We start from the raw sequence: 23058 nt of genomic DNA on the forward strand, positions 1-23058 counted from the left end.
CATGGAATTTTTGCACAGGAACAGAGCAACCTCACACAGTCACTCTTTGTGCAAGAGAACTAGCTTTTCTTTCAGGTCTTATAACTGAGTATTAGCAGCTTGTGACTCGCACCATATTGCATAAATCCAGTACTTTTGCTGAGTCAAAGGCCTATGTGCAGAATTCTGAGTGTGTACACAGCCTGTACGCATAGCTCTGAGCTCACTACAAATGCAGCAGGCAAGCTCTGGGCTGTCTCCACTGCACTCTCTCTACATACAGCATGCATACAGAGCTGACTGAAGGTGGTGCATGCTTGTGTCAAGGCTGGAGTCTGAGCTGCTGGGAGAAAAACTCCCAAGACCCTGAGTAAGCAGAAAAGCCCTCTCTGGGTTTTCAGGTTTGGTTTTACAAGGCTCTTGCATAGCCCAAGCAATACAAATAAATCAGCCCCCTCATAACCGCTAGCTACATTCCCTTCATGCCGCTCAAACATCAGCTGCCCTAAGCAAAGCCACCTTCCTAGTTCTAGAAACTCCTAGCTTGACCTCTGAGCACCCTCACCATTTTCTCTCTGCTTGAATGTAGCCTAGCCTCTTTATAAAAAAGTTCTGAGCTTAACTAGACTCAGCTGCACCTAATGACCTCTCAGCTGGGCTGCAATGACCCAAAGTTCACTCTGAAAACCCCTGCTGGGATTCAACTCCGAAAGCCCCAAACAACAATACTGAGTGACTCAGCGTGGGAGCACCCCAGAGAGATTACCTCATGGCGGCAGCCCCCTCCAGAGACACATAAAGCCTGTACACCCAGGAACGATTCGGAGGTGGCTGTATATGCAGCAGGAGCGCAGCGTATCAGCCCTTCTCTAGGCATTTGCAGCAATCACTGCAGACTGCAAGGGCTGTGCCAAGCAGCCCTCACAGCTGATTAGAAGGGATCTCCTTGGTGATAGTGGAAGAGCGGGGGCTGGTTCCCTTTCTGGACTGAAGGGCAGAAGACAGATGAAGGCCTGATTAGGGCTGTCCTCATGAGCAGGGTAGGTCAAGGACAGGGAGAGCCCTGGAAATGTCCCGAATGATTCATGGCAATGACTCCCCTGGGTCAGCCGTAAAGGCCCGGAGAGGCGGCAACCCCAGCAGTGTGGCACAGAGGAGCGAACGACACACTCCCCTCCATCTGCAGGGCAGAGGCATGGAGATACATGAATGGAAAACGGGCAACAAGAAGCAGAATGGAAGGGGGAAGAGAGAGAGAGCAGCATGGCTCTCTTCCAATCCAGTTCCCGGATGGCTGCTGTCTGCAGCAGAGCCAGCGTCGAGGAAGTTGCTTTCCAGTGTCACAGGGCTTTTTACAATTGACCCCAATTAAGAAGTCAGCCCACACGGGTTGAGTGTGTCACTCAGGTCAGTGAGGCAGCTGTTCAGAGCCTGGAGACTCAGTTGCCCCAATGCAGACGAAACGAAGGGCAACATCTGTGACCAGGAAGTGTCAGAGGTGTGGCCAGCCAACTCTGTGATGGAGAACAGGGTCTGAGTGTTCCCTGGGAGCAAGGTTACTAGTACAGCATCCCCTTGGGAGTCTCCAGCACACACGGACCTTCCTGCAAACCATCTCTGCCAACACCATCCAGACCTGGGAGATGTACGTCTACTGACACCTCTGCACCTGCTGCATGCCCCCGCCCAGTCCACCCACACTCTTCACCAGCCAACACCAGCTCACCAGCCTACACAGCCCCCACATGCACTGACCAGCCCGCTGTACGCACTCCACGTGCCTGGGGCACTCACCTAATCATACCAACCATCCACTCCCTACACCTGCACTAAAAATCTGACCCAAACCCATTGAGGCCAGGCCTCAGAATCTAATCAGTAACCCTACAATAATAAATCTGTGGGTCCAGCCCAATACTCATGAAGAGCCACACAATAATGCACCAGTGTTCCCAGTCCAGTGCACCCATGAGCAAATCTACATGTGTATCCTAGCACCACAATAACAAACCAGTATGTATCGCATGGCTGGAAAACCATGTAACTATGGAAAAAGCTTTCCTTTTGCAGCCCTGGGGGGTTTCTGTTCACGGCAGTGATTTTATAAAGTTATTCAAACATTACGAAAACTACCTTGTGGGTGAGATTTTTATTCAAATAAGTTGTGACCATAAATGTACGTCCCTGGGTCAGAGCCCAATGCTGCTCCTACGCAGCCACCTGCCCCATTGGCAGGGCTTGGATCAGCCTGGCTCTCACTCCGTACCAGGAGGGAAGGCTGAAGTTACTCTTGAGTGACCGCTCTTGGCGATGCTGTGAAAGGTGTTCACACACCCACATCCAGCAGCCCTTATGTCAAGCCCACACTCATGGACAGAGACATGGGGCCTTTGGAAGTGACAGAGGCAAAAGGAGGGTCAGTTTTACAAACAACCCTACTATATTTGTTATTTATATTGCAGTGGTGCGTAGGGCTCCAGCTGAGATCATGCCGTATCGTGCTGGGCACTGAACAGCTACAGAGTATGAGAGACAGAGAATCTAAATGGACAAGGGGAAAAATCACCATTTTACAGATGGGAAAACTAACACACAAAGCTGTTAAATGACTTGCCCAAGGTCACACAGGGAATCTGTGGCAAAACGGAGAACTGAAACGGTCTCCTGAGTTCCAGCCCAATGCTTTGACCACACAAACATCCTTCCTGTCCACAACATCATGGCAGAAAAGGGTCCATCTTTTTCATTGGGGAGCTGTTTTGTTAATTCCCAGAGATGGGCAATTAAATACCACATTCTCCCCTGCGAGCAAAAGCAGCAAGACCACCATGATCTCATCATCCACCTCTCATTTCCCACCCCTATGTGCCCAGGGCTGCAATTATGTTCCCCTTTCATTCCCCAATGCCCTCTGATGCCCAGGGACAAGTATGTTGTCTGTCTCCTATCGTTGCCTGCCCTGGTGCTTGGAACACATACAAAGTCTGCTCTGCTATTCATCTGCACTTTCCACAGAGAAACATTTAAGACTGCTAACAGAGGGGGAAAAAAGCATTTTATTTTACTTTATTTTATTCCACTGTTATTAATACCCGATTTGATTCTATTTGTTCCATTTTATGGCTTGTCTTTGGCAATTGCCTGGCTCTAGAAACAATTTTATCTGAGCAGGTGAGGCACATTATAAGTAAATGTTATATTGCACATTGTATTTTAAGCAAATTTGAGACTTTCCTGATTAGGTGCCTTCTGCAGGAGAGCCTTGTTCAGTCAGATAATTGCAGGCTGAATTCTTCATCCCCTTCTTTTTCTTTTCCCCCTTGGCAAAACTGCAATCTTGCACAAGAACATCAGCAGACAAAAACCCTTGAAAATAACTCTCCAGAAGAAATCTAATTTACTTTTTAATCTGGTTCGGAAATTTGCCAGCAAAATTTCTACAGACAAGCATACCCATTTATTACTACTTATCATACCAGCTGGATATCCACTACTGATTTGGATAATGTAGCAGGGAGGAAAGAAGGAGAGAGAAATCTTTTGATACATTTATTTGATACAATCTCTCCCCCCCGCCCGATAAAATTGGTAAACGGAGGACATTGCTGTGACCTTATCCGTTTCAGCTGTGCATATTGTGAAGTACCAAGCATATATAGTTTAATTTAGTTAGTTTGTTTTTTTATGACAGCAGTTCCTGTGGAGGAGGAGGACCGATTTCTGCTTTTGGAGACAAACTGGCCAGAACTGATTTCAGATGCATCTTTGGGGCAGAGATCCTCTTTTCAAAGTACTAAACACAGCGTGAGCATCTTGTGCGCAGTAAATTATATTAATAATAATAGTTTTCTGTAGCCACTGAATTATTTTCATAATGGTCAAGAGATGTCCAACACAACGGCCCCTAAATAGCCTCCATTCATCATCCTCATGGGGAAAGCTGAGAAGACAATGCAATAAGTGAACTGTAAGTTCATCCCCAATATAGCTCGGGGAAGGATGGTCTTGCAGCTAAAACACTGGACTGGGATTCAGGGGATTTGGGTGCAATTCCTGTGTGGCCCTGGGCAAATCACTTAATCTCTCTTTTTGCCTTGGCTCCCCATCTGTACAACAGGGATCATTGTTTTTCTTGCACTCTTTACCTTATCTAATGAGATTTTGTAAGGGCTTTGGGGCAGGGACAGTCTCTTCCTGTGTGTATATAGTACACTGGGGCCCTGATCTCAGTTGCGGGCCTGTAGGTACTACCTTAATTCAAATAATAAATAATACCCTCATAGGACTTAAGTGGTGCACAGCCCCCATGCTAGCCCTCTGCTTTGCGGTGAATTTCACCCTGAATAAAAGACTCCGGCTGACTTTACAGGGAGCTGCATCCAGCCCTCAGTAAGTGGCCTGAACACAGGAAATGTCACATTCCCCATCTTTCACCCAGAATCCCCGCTCTGTATCCTCAGCCCCTGGCTCTCTCTGGTTTGTAATTCTTTGTAATTAGATTCTTTGGCTGCCTAGCCCAGCTCAGACACTGAAGTTTACACATAAAAAGTTTCCTTCGCTCCCTCTCTCTCTCTTTGAGAACTATGCCTCCTGTGGGAAGTGTAAATATAGAAAAATGACAACATGTGCATTAATGCTCGTTAGAATGTCATCATTATATTCTGCAAAGTGTCTGCTGAGGGGATCCCTAAAGGACACTTAGAAATGAAGCAGCTGCTCCAGATTTGTTCCAGCTCACATCTTGAGGAAAATGACATTGAGATAGATACAGCATGGTGAGCATCTTCCGAGAATGGGGGTGGGGAGGGAAAAAGAGAAGAGGACCTGTTTCCATTTGCACGGAGTGCAACAGAATCATTGTGGTCTCTGCATGCCCCTCCCATCAGGCTATTTGGCGTTAATTAAATGTTGCACAAGACAATTGAGAGGACGCTAAACTTAGAATCAAGTTAATTGCAGTGAAATGTATTTGAGCCCTGTGTGTGATTCATGTATGTAGAGGAATCATCTTTATGGTAACTTTGATCCATGTCAGTGTGTGTGTGTCACATCTCTTTTGCATCTCTGTAGGGCACAGATGAGTCATTATGAAGATGCCCTACCAGCTCAGCTGTGGATTCCCCTTATATAGGGGAGTCCTTGGATAGCATACAGCAGGCCGAGGGGTTGTGCCTACTACTCCAGTGATTCTCTGCTGTATGCCACCTCTGGGGAGGAAAGGGGGAGAGGGGGTCTTACCAGCTGGCATAATTTAGAGCAGCCTGAGACTGCTCTAATTTATTCCTGGCGCTGCACAAGCCATCTTTCCTATCCTCACACTAATTTGAGTCCTGTGCTGAGGATAGTATGACCAGGCTTGAGTACCTGGGCTATGTCTCTCTCTTTAAAATAAAGAGAGAGAGGTAGGGAGAGCAGGATATGAACCCCTTGAATTTTAATTGTCTCATGAAGAGTTAGGTGCTGATGTCCATTGTGAATTCCCCATCGTGTGCACATACACCCCGCTCCAGAAGACCAGCAGCAGGAGACAGCTAGTGCCTGCAGTAGGAGGAAACGTTGCTGGCTGAGAAAAAACTCCTTGCTCTGCTTCCAGAGCCTCATCACTAGGGGAACAGGGCACAGAGGATCCACAAAAGGGACACAGAGAGAGAAGCGACTGGGCCTTTATTCAGTTGTTTGATGTTCTTCTCTCACATGTTACAGTTCTGTCAGATTAGACACAGGCTGCCAGACTGATCATCCCATTCTGTGGTGAGATACATGCACTGGATGGAAAGCTCAGGAGAGAGAACGAAGTGATTAGCCCAACTTGCCTGTGCATTGAGAAGGGGAACTGACAAGGAAACATCTGTGCACAAGACTAACTAGAGTGTTAGGCATGCCACGCATACGGAAGTCTGCACAGGGGAAAGACAAATCCCGGCATCAGGGAACAAAGACCAAGCCTATGAAAGCGAGCATCAGATTCCAACCTCTTCCCCTCAAACCAGGGTGATCTATAGCAGGGGTTCTCAAACTTCATTACACTGGGACCCTCTTTTGACAATGAAAATTACTCCACAACCCCAGGCGGGAGACCTGCAACCTGAGCCCCACCACCCAGGCCTGAAGCCCTCAGGCTTCAGCTTCTGCTCTGGGCAGTGGGTCTTGAGCTTTGGCTTTGGCCCCAGGGCCCAGCAAGTCTCATGCCAGCCCTGGTGACCACATTAAAATGGGGTCCCGACCCACAGTGTGAGAACCGCTGATCTATGGTCACCGTTCTCTTTGGCTGAGCAGGCATTCTTGTGGCTGTCTGTCCAGGCACATGTATGGCTCCCATCACCATGATATCAGAGCGCCTCTTGAGCAATGATGGCATTAACTTCACCATGCCCCTGTGAGGTAGGCCAGGATTATTATCCCCATTTTACAGATAGGGAACTGAGGCACAGGGACATGGAGACAGAGATTTCCAAAGGACCGTATTAGTGCCCAGCTGCCCTTAAAATATCTCAATCTACGTGACTTGCCCAAGGCACACAAGGAATGTGGAAGTGCCAAGAAGAAAACCCACATTTCCTGAGTCTCAATTTAATTCTTTAACTGCAAGGCCATCTTTCTTCATTTTTTGCTTTGCAAACCTACTTCCCCCTGCAGTATATATTTGCAAGTAATTATGTAGGAAACTCACTCCTGTGGTGCCGGGGGGAATGAGAAAGATCCCCTGTTATTACTTATAGTCATCACCTGTGGGGTTTTTGGGGGTGGAGGGAGGGTTGTTTCTTTTTTTGCTAGAGGATTTATTTTAACATTCTTGATCTCCAAAAGCATTGCAAGTTTATACTCTCTGCCTTTGAGTCATGTTTAATTTTCTCTTCCCTGCATTCAGAAAATAGATTGCAATGGCAGATTGCTCTCCTCTGGGCAACTACAGCACTAGCTAGCAGTATACACCTCGGACGTTGTTCTGAAGAACATAGTCTCAGTTTAGCTTCCATTAACAAATGTTTAATTTATATTTGCACTCAGAAAGAAGACTCCAAGGACCTAAATGTGAATGCAGACCATCTCCCACTTCACAAGGCATTATAGTTCTTTAGTAGAGACATTCAAAAGTTTTCAACAGGAAACGGCCTTTTGGTCATAAAAAAAGTTTCTTTTAAACCATTTTTTTGGTGCAAAAACCTGAAAAAAATTCAGTTCAGAAACCCAACATTTTTCAGCTTTTGCAGAAAGAACCCAGGAAATTAGAAACACCCATTTTATTTTTTTTCTCTAAAATAAATTGACAGTTTTACCAGTTCTAGTCTCAAGCTGTTTTGACAGGTATACGCTAGAATATTAATTGCAACCATGCATCACATTTTACTGTTTTCAGGCACTTTCAAAATCTGGAAACTTTGGACAAGATCCTCAAAGGTATGTCAGCTCCTCACATCTAATTATTTCAGTGGCCATTAGGAGTTTAAATCCCTTTGAGGAGCTGGGCCTAAGAAACTCCCAAAGGGGCCAGTTTCACACATGTGCAAACCTTAAGATAATAAACCCTTCCTTACTTCACATTCTGTGCAAAACACATGTAGGTTGGACCTGATCCTCAGCTCGTGTAAATTGGTATTGCTCCATTCACTTCAAGGGAATGACACTGATTTGCAGTAGCTGAGGCTCTGGCCCTACATATATAGAGAGAGGGGTGTGTGTGTGTACGTGTACGCACATGTGCACACACGCACATCCACCTAAATATTTACTGCAATGACAATCTAGAAAATGCCAACGCTTACTTATGTCTTGGTTTGTGTTAGTTTCTGAAATAAGGAAACTCCATTTTGTGTGTGTGCCCATGGTGGCATAAGGGTGGGGACCTGGATGTTTATAAGTGATCCCTCTGGGGGAGGAGAAACCCTGGATTTCAGGACGTTGCCATCTCCAATTGTATCGTAGTCTCCACCGTATCACGAAAGAACAACCACACAAGGGGCTGCATATTTGTGTGACTAACTCGCTCCCTCGTGCCTGTTTGCATTCTCCGTGAAAGCCTTGGAATAAAAATGCAAACAGGCTCAAGGGCACTTGCTGCAGAAAGGAATGAGGTTAAGAATTCTGATTGATCGTGATGAGAGCCAGAGTCTCACGTTGTTAACCAGAGTCCTGGCTCTCTTCCCCCCGACTGTCACCTAGCAAAAGAAAGAGTATTCTCTCCAATTTCCCCATCTCCCAGAAAGCCACATTATGCAAAGTACAAAAGTCAAAAAGCAGAGGAGTTTTTCTATTCAGGTAATAACAGAAGGCTCATTTCCCACAGAGTGTTTTCATTAAAGGCTCAAGGAGGGAGGGACACCATATGGAGTTCTGTGTTTCAGAGATGAGAAATAAAAAACAGCCTCTTCCTGACCAAGGGCACAAATAATCCCATTGTTCTTTTGGCAGAACAAAAGGTGTTAATCTGGAACTCCTGGCAAAATTCCAACTAGGACAAATCACATTCTGATTCCTTAAATTCCTTCTTGACTCTCACTATATACAGGATTCTTCACCTCTTGTTCTCAAGTGTTGTGTAAGTTATTGGGCATGAGTTAAACAGCTGCTGTGTTTCACGCCAGAGGTGGCTGCATTTCAGTAGCAGGTGTATGTGGTTCTTATAACAATAAAACCTAGCTTTTATACAGTACTTTTCACACCAAAGAGAGATCAGGATCCCTGGTATTTTCTTATTGGTTATTATTTATATTGGACCAACAGTAGCTAATTGTACAATGGTTCGTAAATATTGCAAAGTGCTCTCCGAGTCTTTTGGAGGAGTGGCACTATAAAACCTCAAGATCATTCCCATGATCAGTTCCAACCAAATGTTGGAAATAAAACCCCAAACCCTATAAAATTCTGTTCTGACTCAGCATAAGGAAGCCGTGAATTAGCACTTTCTCCCCAGCAGGTTCTTCTGCAGGTGGTCCTTTTGGTGGTGTGCCCATTTTCAGGGCATTGAAGTTACGTACAACGTAATTTCCACAACTCCCCACTTTATTAGCAGTATCTACCTTATGTGCATGTAAGTAGGAGCATCATATCTTTATTGGCACTTCTGTTTTCATAGCTGCCAGCCCACTGATTTTTTCCCTTATCTGCCAAAAATAGTCTACCTTGAAGGTACGCTTCCATTTCTTCATGCCACTCGCTGTCAAACTGCTTAATAACTTGCCCATCACTGAAGTAAAATATAGTTTATTTAAAATGTGTGTCTCACTCAACAAATTGCCTCTTGGCAATCTTCAGCCCTTGACAGCTCTGTTCTAATGCTAAGGAGCTTTAAGGGTGTTTGTTAGCCATCCACTGAACATAGTCACACTGTATCTGTGATTTCAAACTCTAACTAGCATTGGATGATCTGATAGCTTGGAAGGTGGAGTCAATACTGGCCTTGGAGAGACACTGTGGAAGAGGCACTAGGAGAGTGAAGTTCCATATTGTTTCATCTCCTGCAAAAACAGAATATAGGGCTTCCTCCCTGACTCCTGGAGCTGCCATGAAAAGCCCACAGAACTGGTCCTGGATGGGATATGTGAACATACAGAGATAAGGAATGACAAAGGAAAGGACAACGGCCACCAGCAGCCTCTGCAAGAGGAGACAGTGCCACGTCGGTGCTCAAATGATGTATTTGCTGTGAAATTGCACTGCTATTTCTGGAAGCTAAGCATCTATAAAGGCATATTCAGCGAGTGCACAACTTGGATACTGCAGTCACAGAGGGGTGAGCGTCCACGTCCAGCAGACAGCAACAGCCTTCGCTCTGGCCTTGACAAATGCAAACTTGCCCCGCTCATCTCCATTCAGAATGCCGCTGTAAACACCATTTTCCTAGCCCATCACTTGGACCATAGCACCTGTCTCTTTGCATGCCTCCACTGCCACCCTTCTCTATTGCTTAAAACATAAGCTACTTGTCTTCCATTTCATGGGCTTCATGGCCTATCCCCACCCTAGTGATCATCTCTCATTCACTATTAAGATGTCACCTCCCACCTCAGATTGGCCCATGATGCCAGCCTCCATCACCCAGTTGTTAAATTTTCAAACAAGCCCTTTATAAAATCACAGAATCATAGAGCTGGAAGGGACCTCGAAAGGTCATCTAGTCCAGTCCCCTGTGCTCATGGCAGGACTAAGTATTATCTAGACCATCCCCCACAGGTGTTTGTCTAACTTGCTCTTAAAAATCTCCAGTGACAGAGCTTTCACAACCTCCCTAGGCAATTTATTCCAGGGCTTCACCACCCTGACAGGAAGATTTTTCTAATGTCCAACCTAAACCTCCCTTGCTGCAATTTAAGCCCATTGTGTCTTGTTCTGTCCTCAGAGGTTAAAGAGAACAATTTTTCTCCCTCCTCCTTAAAACAACCTTTTATGTACTTGAAAACTGTTATGTCCCCTCTCCAACTTCTCTTCTCCTCACTAAACAAACCCATTTTTTTTCAATCTTCCCTCATAACTTATGTTTTCTAGACCTTTAATCATTTTTGTTGCTCTTCTCTGGACTCTCTCCAATTTGGCAACATCTTGCCTGAAATGTGGCACCCAGCACTGGACACAATACCCCAGTTGAGGCCTAATCAGCGCAGAGTAGAGCGGAAGAATTATTTTGTGTGCCTTGCTTACAACGCTCCTGCTAATACATCCCAGAATGATGTTTGCTTTTTTTGCAACAGTGTTACACTGTTGAGTCATATTTAGCTTGTGATCCAGTATGACCCCCAGATCCCTTTCCACAGTACTCCTTCCTAGACAGTCATTTCCCATTTTGATGTGTGCAACTGACTGTTCCTTCCTAAATGGAATACTTTGCATTTGTCCTTATTGAATTTCATCTTAGTTATTTCAGACCCTTTCTGCAGTTTGTCCAGATCATTTTGAATTTTAATCCTATCCTCCAAGGTATTTGCAACCCCACCCTGCTTGGTACCTCCCACAAACTTTATCAGTGGACTCTCTATGCCATTATCGAAATCACTGATGAAGATATTGAACAGAAACAGACCCAGAACTGATCCCTGCGGGACCCCATCGATATGCCCTTCCAACTTGACTGTGAACCACTGATAACTGCTCTCTGGGAACAGTTTTCCAACCAGTTTTGCACCCACCTTACAGTAACTCCATCTAGATTATATTTCCCTAGTTTGTTTATGAGAGGATCATGCAAGACAGTATCAAGAGCAAGACTGGAAGCTCTTTGCGGCAGGGATGATCTTTTCGTTTTGTGCTTGTCCGTGACTGGGGCATCCGGGTGCTGCAGGAATACAAGTAAATAATTCAGAAGAAGAATAGCAGCACGCTGTCCCCGTGCTGAACTTTTTCCATTGCAGACTCACTGAAGCACAATCACAGGTCTGCCATTTCCTATCAGAATGGAACGATCTGAGGTGCAAGTTCCATCGACTCACAGTCCCCTGAAGACTGGATGAAGGAGGGGCTGCAGTGGCATTAGTCTGATGGGCTGGTTCTGAAACAATCCTCAGGCAGGCAGGTGGCAACACAGCAAGAGAAGTGAGGAAATAGCAGGCAAACAGCAGTGGCATGATCACAAGACCATGACAGATGCACCAAGTACCACAAGTCTGGTTAGTGCAGCCAAGTGGAAAGGCTGAGTGGTAGCAGGGAAAGGTAAAAGAAGGACTCAGAGGAGAGGCCTGAAATAGTAGGCAGTGGAGATGAGAGAGGTAGATGACTGGCATCTGTAAACAGAAAGATAAAGATAAAAAGGGCTCTGAGAAAGAATGAAAGAAAAAAGGTGGGGGAAGGAGTAAAGGCTCCTTGAAGGAAAATGAGGGGGATTCAGATGAAAGAAAATCAAAGAGGATCTTCAATGAAAGAAATATCTAGTCAAAGGGACTGAAAGGCTGCATTTTTTCCCCCTGCACATGAAGTAAATGCCTCCCTCTAATTAGAGAACACATGTTTTGGCTGCATCCTGAATAATTGCTCTTGAGAAACAATGAGCTTTAAAACACACACACACACACACACACACACACACACACACACACACAAATAAATTCTAGTGCAAGGGGTGGGGAGCTGAGAATATTGCTCAGCAACAAGGGCAACCAGAATGCAACTGGCCGAGAGTCTGAACCTTTGCCAACTTCTGAACTTGCTATTCTGCTATCAATTTTTCATCTGTCACCAAGACAAGCTAAAAGTGCTAAAGCTCAGGTTTTGTTGATTATAGAATGTTCCATTCCAATATGTACTGTAGGTAACCTCTGTTCATTTCTAAATGAACTAAATTCACAAGGAAAAAAATTGCTGTATCTTGTAACACCATATCCAGCAAAGAGTGATTTATAATAACTAACACTGGAGGTGACATTTCCTTACATATGAATGTCATCTCATTAGGATGTTTAGGGACAAGAAAAATTCAGCCTGACTTCATGTCCCTCACGATGTCAGAAAAAGAATCTCAGGCATTCAGCACACACAGTACTTGCAAGATGCTGCCGAGATACTGTAGAGAGTTCCCCTATGGTTGTGGAACATGAGAAGAAATAGCTGTAAGCAGAGTTGTATGGAGGACAGAAATTTCATTTCACAAAGGAGTTTGAGATTTCACAACCTGGCATTATTCTGAATCAGAACAAGACCTGAAATTTTCAAGATTCTCCAGGAAGGAAAGTGTCCCCCCTCCCATACCCCCAATTAGTTTTGGACCGTCCAAAACATTTTGTTTTGATGTTGTATAAAGGTTGTATTATAATATGTAAAATATAAAAATATTTCAAAGCATAAGTGATTGCAAAATGAAAAATCAAAACATTTTATACTAAAAATGTCAAAACCAATGTTTTGACATCTTCAAAACCTTTGAGTCTCTAAAACAAAATTTTGGCAAAATTGACATGATTTAAGCTGAACTGCATGTTCTGATGAAAAATTATTCCATTCTTTTTGTACCAACAGATAGTATTGTAAGTACATTGGGGCAGTTTCTTCCTATCTGTTTGGAAAGAGCATTTGGGCTCCTATTGCAACTGAAATAATAATCATCTCCTAACATCTCAACAAGTCACTACAAAAATAATTTATGAGTCAGCGCTACCATTCAGCCACTCTAGGTGAAAATTGCCCCTGGCCAGAGTGCTAAAACAAAGCTGATGGACTATTTAATCTCACTTAAACCCTTGGACTGGGACCTCATGTTGGCCTTTGCAGAGAAGTGAAATGCCCACTGTATATTTATTTTCCTGTTGAGTCAGACACTATTCTTCCAACATAGCTTCCCATTCCTAGCTCTCCACTAAGAATTTTTTTTAAGCTAACTCACCCTGAAACCTGGCCAATTCCAAAGGAAATACTTTACTTTGCAGAAGTGTTTTACAGTCCCCCATGGATAACGCATCTCTGGCAGGGTTGACTACCAAAGAGGCTGTATGATTCTATCAGAGGCAGAGAGATTACACCCAACCTTCCTTGCAATTTAGGGGTGGAATTTTAACCAGAATACCCTCCAGTACCTATCAGTGCTTTAATATCTGGGTTCTCTTTGTCATGCTGGAGGCAAGGGCTAACAGGTCCTGGGTACCTCAAGAACCCTCACAATCCCATCTAGTTTAGTAACCTGTCTCCAGCCATACTGCTTTAGCCCAATGTCCCACATAGTCTAGAAAGCTGCCTTCAACCATAACACATCAAAAAACCTTGCCCATCTAGTCTCCATCCACTCAGGTATCCAACTCCTGCCAGTGGCCAATACCTGAGCCATCATGAGAAAGCAAATGCCACAGAGGGAATTTCCTATACTTAGTGACAGTGCAGAACATTCAGGAGACAGACACAGTGGGCAGATGTGGGGAGAATTTTGCCCTGGGTTGCAACAGCATCAGAAAACAAAAAAGCACAAATCCAACTCTCATGAATATAAAAGATGCATAAGTGTCTCCAGCAGGCTGCCCTGAATAAAGCTTTCAAGGCAATGGGGATCTAATCCTAGTCTCCCATACACAAATCTCTCATAGATATGCTTGTTTTAACTTAATCCTTTAATATTTAAAGCAATTCAAGTTTTGTCTGAAGAAACTTCCTGGCCACTGGAGAGAGAGAGAGAGATTGAGACATGCTGGAGATGACAGGTGTCATGCTACCAATGCGGAGTGAACCTGATCTCCACAGGGGCTGCCTTACAACGGGAACCTTCTCCTGAAGACCTCTAGGGGCATGTCCTGATATCTTTATTTTTCTGCCTCTCTCTTTCATTTTTCTCCAGTGACAATTCAGAAATTGGAGTCAGGCAGCAGGGCAGTCATGCAGGTGGCCCCAAATATATGGGCTAGGTAGAAAATACCCAGCCTAGAGATTTGTACAGATAACAGGGTACTAAGAGACAAGGCAGACATTACAGGAGCACAGGGTGCTTACCCCATCTGTGCACGGTCACAGCACGTGGCCTATCAAATTCTACTAAAGACTTGTTTTGAAGAATAAAGTGGAATTTAAGTGACTGCTAGGCCTCTGCATGGGGGAATTTCCCCCACAGAATCTATTTTTATATTTGCCTGTTCCCATTAGACTTACTTGATCTCAAGCTCCAAAGACTTAGTCCAAAGATCACTGAAATCAATGGATCTTTCCATCGCTTTAATGGGCTTTTGGATCAGTTGCCAGGTGAAAAGTCCTAAATGACAGAGTGAAGTGTCCTTATACTTGTGATGTGGCCTTTGGAAAAGGATAGAAAATCAGCCCTACTTCACTGACTTTGCAACAAATGTGTTTTTAAGTAGAAATAAGCCCAAACTGGCCTCTAGATCCAAACGCTGGGAACGGCAGTACATTTGAAATCCAGTACCAAATTTTGGGCCAAATTCTCAGCTGGTATAATTGGACGAAGGTTCGCTGAAGTCAATGGAACTGCACCCATTTACACCAGGTGAGAATCAAGTCCTTTGCCTCTCAGGGCTGTTTCCACAATGCAAAAGAGGGGATGGGTGAAGCTCCTGAGCATCCCGTGCGCCGCAGTGCTAAATAATGCAGGCAGGATCATAAGCATCTGCCCATGCAGCTGAAAAGCTAACAGCTAGGCTACATTGTTCTCCTTACTAATTTTTAACCTCAATTTATGAATAGGAGGGGAGATATACTTATATATCTCCCCTGAAGGCATGCTGGAAGATTAACTTATCTCAGGAGGTAAAGAAAAAAAGACAACAACTTCAGACTCCAAAGGATAAACAAATCATCTAATGCCATTTAAAGAGAGAAATACATGCACAGATGCATCACAAATGCATAATCTCCTAGACATCTGAAAATCACCTTGGGGCTGAGGAGTGAGGTGGGGAGGAGGCAGATCTGCTGGAGAGCTGAGCCAGAGCATCTCAGAAAAATGAAGGAATTCAGTTCACAGCTCCCTGCTGTTCCTTTGGGAACTGCAGTTCCAATTCAATAATTTGGCCAGTTGCAAAGCTCCCACCCCAGTTCTTTTTCAACAGCTCCCGGCTTTTCGAAGCCCGTGGTAGCTCCTCAGGAAAACACATGGAGTTCAGGCTACACAGTGATTATTTCAGCTGGATGCCGGACGGTCTCATGCTGCTCCTGCCCATGGGAACGTCCGCAGCAGGATAGACCGTCAGATTCTAGTTAGAGATCGGACATAACTTAATTTACGTCAGTGTGGTGGTCACTGAATACTACTAGGTGCTGTGTAAGCTTCTCACACGCACAACATTGCCAGTACACCTCCATCTTGATCTGCAGCGCCCACGCCTCTTCCAGTCCTACCGTCCCATCTCCATCCCCCGCTTTTTCAATAACTTCTCTGAGCCAGCAATGCCTGCACTGTTCCAGCATCACAGCTCTGCTTTGGGCTTCCGTTCTGACTAGCAGCCTCCTGTACTACAGGATTCTGGTCGCATGTTACCTTCCCAGCCACTCTGTGCTCCTGGCCTCATCTGTATATTTTGAGAACCCCTTAAAGTAATATTGAAATAGCCTGTGGTCCATGAATACCCCTCCTGAGGAGTAAACCTCTTAGGAAACATAAGAACCTCCCAAGACCATGACAGTAACTGCTATAGCAGATCAGTTCATTATTCCATTTAATCCAATATAATTCTTTCAGCAGTGGGCCAATGCCTAATGCTTCAAAGAAAGGGAACAACTGATAGGGTGAGTCCACAGTGGTGTAAATCAGCATAGCAACTTTAGCTGAGCTACCCTGATTTACACCAGCTGAGGATCTAGCCCATAATTCATTTCAGCAATTATGAGATGAGTGGGGAGGCCTTCTGGAACCCATAAGGATCAGCTGGCCTTGTGAAACCTGAAGTCTGAGAACCCATGCCGCTGGCCCAGGAGACAGCACCAGATGTGAATGAAGGTGAAATGTGAGACAGGCTCATGAAAAAGTAAGTCAGTTAAAATGTAAGGTAGCATTTCTCAAAGCTTGGGGCACCTGGATGAGGTGCAAAGGATATTTTGCGGTTTCAGATAGTGGCACACAGCTGCCGTTGTATGTTACATTTCCCTCATGAGTACAGAGGAATTCTCTGTCAGGCAAATGGTTTTCACTCTGCAGCAGAAATGGAAGGAAGAATATGCTCTATTGAATGCCTATGGATTTGTGATTCAGAGTCTCCGTTAGACCATCTTGTGAAGGAGGAAAGACATCTAACAACTATGAGAAGGAAAAAATCACAGCTCCTGACCAAATCACAAGCAATTCTTCCCTCCACCCCATTCTTGACTTTACCTAGATGGAAAAAAAACAAAAGAGGTAAAATAAAACAAATAGTAATGATAATGAACAAGGTGAAGGAAACTTACAAGGCAAGAAAATTTTACTGGAGGCAGAAAAGGCCAAAAACTAAAAGAACAGGAAGTATAGATTGCTTCCCCCCCATGCCTCTCCCTAGTTTCTAAAAACTTGTTAACAAAGTATTGCTCGCAGGGCCAGAATCATCTGATTTCATTGGCCATAGGCTTCAAAGAACAGAGAGGTGGATCTCCCTTTGAATTGCCAGGCTGCGTGCAATGTGGGAGTCAGAGCCATATGTTTATGATTGGGTTGGGGAAGGCGGGGGGGAAACACTAAAAAAATGAGATGGTGCTATATATGTGTGGGTGACCACTAACCGGGCAATGCTTGGGACTGAGCCAAAGGTCTCGTATCCAAACCTCATCTGAGCAAAATCTCTACAGAATTGGAAGGAAGAGGAAAGGTAGGAATTGTGGAGAAAGATTGCTCTAAGAATGAAATTCAGCCCTATGCAGAAGTCCAGAAAAAAGTCAATGCATTGCTTAAGTCCTCATAGGAGTGAATTTCACCCTGAAAGCAGAAGGAGCTGAGGATGGATTAAAAGGCAGGAGGAAAATCTTGAGGAGGTTCAATTAATGGCACATCGACAAGGAGCAGGATGGAGAGGTTGTGGAGCATGCCTGCAAAATTCTGCACAAACGTCGGACCTCTTCCTGGTTATTTTTCTTTCTACCGCTGAACCGCCAGTGATATCACCTTTGTAGCTACAAGAGGTTGTAGGAGGACACACCAATTACTATACTGATGTTAGGTTTCAGAGTAGCAGCCGTGTTAATCTGTATTTGCAAAAAGAAAAGGAGTACTAGTGGCACCTTAGAGACTAACAAATTTATTTGAGCATAAGCTTTCATGAGCTGCAGCTCACTTCATTGGATGCATTCAGTGGAAAATACAGTGGGGAGATTTATAAACCCATAAATTTATAAATGCATACGATGAAGTGAGCTGTAGCTAATGAAAGCTTATGCTCAAATTAATTTGTTAGTCTCTAAGGTGCCACAAGTCCTCCTTTTCTTTATACTGATGTTGAAAACAATGGATCTGAGCACTTGTCTACAAGCAGACCTACATTGGTTTAACTTAACATGTAACTTTAAACTGGCTTAGTTAAACCGGTGCCAAAGACCACGTGGATACTTTTATTTCACTTTAAATCTGCCTTACTTTGGTTTTGCTTAAATTGATTAAGAACAGGTTTAAGATAAAATGCAATGAACCACTCTGAAATTGAAATAAGGGCATCCACACAGGGGTTGGGACTAGTTTAATTAAACCAGCCCAAGTCTGCATGTAAACAAGCCTGATTTTCTACTGCCTTGCCCCTGTGCGAACTGGAAGCAAAGTGCGTGGACAATGCTAATGAATTAGACCTTTCCATTCACTCGCCCCCTTTGCCCAGGTCTAAATGACTCCACAAAGCAGGGGAGAATCAGGCCTGAAATCTTTTCTACAGAAAGATGGGGAGTTTTTCTCGTGTGCACTCAGAACACCTAGTCTCCCGTGTCACAAAATACTCTGAAATGCTCCCTCTCTCTCTCCTCAGCTGTAATTGTTTTGATTCAATTAATTCTCCATTGTACTGTTTGGAACAGCAGAAACCAACAGTATTATTCACTATATTATGCACTCTACGTCAATGCACCAAGAAATATTAAGAGTACAATAGGTCTGAAATCACAAAATCCTAATCCTTTAATAGCTTGGTTCCTTCTTGCTGTTGGAAAGCGGCATATTTCTATTTTTAAACAAATGGTATTCATGTTAAAAAGTGCCAGGGTTTGGCAAGATACAATTTCAATGGCACATGTTTCTCACTGTGGTTTTGAAAACCATAGCTGAGTTAAATGGGAACTGATAGGAACTTCAATCATTTTAAAAATGTTAATAATTTTGGGAGTTTGTTTAATTTGAATTAATTTTCACCCAGCTCCACTAACCCAGCAGAGCTGTATTCATGGCCAAACTGAGGAACGAGGCCAAAACTAGATTTAAGGCACCTTGAGCTTATCTGCACAGGCCCAAATTGTTGCACACATGAGAGTAGCCACAGGGCTGCTAAAACTCATGCTATTCTATTAGCAGCAGTGTTGGACCATGTTGGTCCCAGGTCTCCCAAAGGTCAGTTCTGGCAGCTCTGGATCACCAGGGTGTGTAAAGGACACTTTGGACACGTGCTCTTTTCATGTCTGCCAAGCTGGGAATGGGGTGGGATTGGCACAGCCTCTGTGTAACGTAGTACTCAAGGGGGCTGAAGAGGATCTGGCCTTTCATTTCCAAAAGTAGCATTGTGCATGGTGCTTGGAGCCATGGGCAGAGAGAATTTGCACATATGAAGCATTAAGTAGCAAAAACAACTGGTGCACAAAGTTTGCTGCTGGGAAACCACATCTGGAAGTTTTTTGGTTGTTTGTTTCGTATCCATTCTCCCTCCCCCTCCCCCCCCCCCCACTAGAACAAGCCATGCAAGCCCCCACAAAGTGGCATTATTGGACCTTTTGTCCACCTCTGGAAATCTGAACTGAATTTCTAAATTTCTATCCCTGAGTGATGAACAATGCGAATTCTCCTCGGGCTCCAACTCTGCACTGTAAACAGTCTGGCAGGCTCACACCTCATTGCTTGGCAACAGGTGCAAAGCAATAAATCAGGCAGAGAAAATGTCACTCCGTGAGGACTCTCTGTCTCCAGAGACACAATATTTTTCTCAATTCCTGCATCTGGATGTCAGAAAAGGCAGAAGCCAGTTTTGCTGTCTGTGTCACTGATCAGTAGGGCCTGCCTCCTCTCACGATGAATGTGCCATCACCGTGTAGCCCTGGGTGAAAATGGCATGATTTTGAATTTATATCTGAACTGTCCGAAGAAGGTGTTGCTTGAAAAGGAGGTTTGTAACTTCACAGAGGGGCGTAGGTTGACTTTTGCTCTGGATTCTGGGCCATCTAGTCTTGTGGCATCGGAAAGGGCTGGTTCTATCAATGGGGAACATTCAACAACGGAACTCCTCTGTCTTTGCATCCTCCAAGCGTGCATGCTAAGGGCCACATTTGCAGAAGTGTTCACTAGTTCCGAGAGCCTGGGGTGACTTACTAGAGCCACTTTGTAACTGACCATGAGGTGGGCTGAGGAGCCGCTGGTCCAGTGGCAGATCCAGGTGCCCAGCGCTGCTGAAAACCAGGCCCAATGTGTCTGAGTTTGGGCACCCCGCAAACGTGAAGCACCCAAAGTTGGTGAACGCTTCAGAAGATTTGACTGCAAGCTGATTTCTTTAAAGGGGAACTGTGCTCCCTCTAGCCTATTCTGGTTCTTTCTGCAGCACCCATCATTGTGGTATCTGAGCAGCTGAACTCACTCAATTTGAGGGCTGGGACTGGGATGACGAAGTGCCTTTATTACAGAATATCCAGCCACCAAGCCCTTTCCATCCATTGGGAGGGAGAGTATATACTAGCGGTCACAGCAAAGCCCTTACTTGCTGGGTGACTCTGTGACCCCGTTAGTCAAATGTAGATAATACAGGGGTGTTGTCAGGTTTTAATGAATGTCTGTAGAGCATTTTGAGATCCTGAGGTGAAAGGGGCGAAGGAAGGATTTATTTTGCGTTGATTATACCTGGTATTGGTTACTGGGCCCAATCTTGTGAGGTGCAACGGCGGTGAAGTGTTCATGAAGGATCTCACTGGAAGATGGTGACAGAGCCAGGTGTCGAACCCAGGAGACCTGGCACCTGATCCTATGCTTTGACCACAGCACCCTCCTCGCTCCTTTCTGATGTTTGGTATTAACCCCGTTATAACTACCACCCTGCACATGAGATCAATAGAGAGAAGGTAGCTGCATCTCAAACCGAATCCCAGTCCACACACCCTGTTAAACTCCCCCTTTGAGGGCAGCCGCCCAGTGCTTGACACACACACACACACACACACACACACACCATTTTTCACCACCAAGAGACCATTTTCTAGCTGCCCTGCAGATTAATATATTCCTCCTCCCCCCCCCCCCTAAATGAAGATGTAATCCCTCTTCTGAAATATAATAAATATTTCACTTTCAAATCTAGCTTCATTTAAGGAAGCTTGGGAGAGAAAAATAATAAAGGTACCACTTTACAGCCCAAATAAAACTCAGGAAGATACAGTCTACAGTGCATATTTCAGGCTTTAGGTTGGGGGTAATTCATACATCATTTTCAGTTAAGAAACAAAAATGGTGCTGTCAGCACATTGGCTGAAAAATAACTTCTTGTATTATTTTATGCCTTTTGGTAATGCAGCCAGGTTATCATACATCAGCATCAGCTTTCCCTTCCGGCTGCTGTGGAAGTCATTTCCATTCCAAGCCTGCTGCAAGAACACCATCAAAGAAGATGGGTGTCTCCGATTTCACGGGGGGGCCAGGCAGATACACAGAATTACTAACAAGCCTCACTGATAAATAAAAGGGTTAAAATATGCAGCAGTAACTAAGTGACTTGGGAGCCCAACTCCCATTTTAAGTGATTTAGGCACTTAAGGGCCTGACTGTCCCTGAAAGGCAGTGGAATGTAGGCACCCAAGGCCAGACTTTCAAAGGTATTTAGGTGCCGAGAGATGAAGGTAGGCACCTACTGCGATTTTCAAAAGCACTAAGCAGGTTAGGTTGATTTCAATAGGCTTTAGGTCCTGCTTAGGCACTTTTGTAAATTCCACTAGGTCCCTAAGTACCTAAGTGACTTTTGTAAATGTGACTTAGGCATTACGATACAATTTTCAAAAATGCAAAAGTGATTTTAAGGGCCTGTTTTTGGATGCTCAAAAGGGAGCAAGTGCTCAGACCAAGGGGTGCTCACCACTTTCTGAAATGAGTCTCCTTTAAAAGTCTCTTGAGTTGGGTAGTGTAATGGGGTGTACACCAGTAGGTTAAATTAGGTCAATTAACCTTATATGCTGTACCTGGAGGAGAGCCAGAGATCAATAAAGCCTAATGGAAGATAAAGTTCAGCTGTGAATGAGCAGGTGGGGCCTGAATAAAGGGAAGAAACTGAGAACAGAAGGGGCTGCAGGGGAAGCAGTCTGCAGTCATTCCCTAGGAGACTGGAGGTTTGTTTGGGGTACAGAGTCTGGCAAGAAGTCAGAGAGAGAGGAAGTAGTCTGCAATTACTCCCTGGGAGGAGACAGTTTGGGCTGACAAACTCAGAGAGAGCCAGAAGATAGAAAAGTAGGAAGGCACACAGGGAAGTCGTGACAGGGTCTGGAAGCAAGCAGGTTGTAGTTGTTAGACATAGGGTCCATGGGCTGGAACCGAGCATCATGGGCAGGCCTGGGTTCCCCTATCAGCCGCTAAGGAAGTGGCGCAGTACCTGACCCTGGAGCAGAAGACTGTCTGGAATGGCATGTGGACAGCTAGTCCAGTGGGACTTTGAGGCCCTGGAGTGGGGGCTGTACAGTGTCCTGGCCAGAGGGCTGAGTCCTGGAGAGGGAGCACTTTGAGTCTGGGAGAGAGAGGGGCGGGGGAGGGATGAAGTGTGAACCACCATCAGAAGGGGGGTGTTAGACCTCAGTGGAGCTAATCCCCAGGTGTGTCCACAAGGAAGTGCCCTGACAGCAAGTGAAAAATCAAGACATTCGAAATCAGTTGTCCCTTTTGCAAAATTCTTGGCCAAGGATCCCCTGGGTTAAAAACTGGAAGCGAAGGCAGGTGTTCAAATGGTCTGGTCTGCTAGTGCTTTGCCCCTTCCCTTCAAGGATCTCAGAGCACTTAGCCCTCTTGTGGGAAGGTAAATCCATTTCCACCTAGGACTTTACTGTTGTCACCACGATGTAAACTCTCAGTAACAGAGGGGACAGAACGTAGATTGTCCTGCTCTATGATAATTGCTGAAAGGCAGTCTCCCATGCCAACCCACTGACTTCCTCTGGCCCCTCCGGCGTGCCTTCCTCCTTGGTACAATGGAATCCTGCTCAGACATCACAGAAGCACTGGGCACTTTTATTTCTCTGTCAGAGCAACAAACGCTTTATTTCCAAGCCTTCCAGAGGGCAGGAATGGCTGATGATTTATTTACTGATTTATTTATTTTAGAGTTGGCTGAGTTTTTTTTGCCACTCACCCACCTCCAGCCTCTGCCTCCACAGGCGGGAGCTACGGCATGTAGCTGGAAGTGCTGACAGATTGCTGAGCATGTGTGACCATGCTGGGCCAATTTACTAGCCTTCTATAGATAAGCAGCGAATGAAGGATGCTCAAAATAGGGGAGGGAGAATGTTACTGATTTGCTTACAGATGCTTTTTTTTTTTGGGTCCAGATA

The sequence above is a fragment of the Chelonia mydas genome, chromosome 22, assembly GCF_015237465.2.
Source record: "Chelonia mydas isolate rCheMyd1 chromosome 22, rCheMyd1.pri.v2, whole genome shotgun sequence".
In the NCBI taxonomy this organism is placed as follows: Eukaryota; Metazoa; Chordata; order Testudines; family Cheloniidae; genus Chelonia; species Chelonia mydas.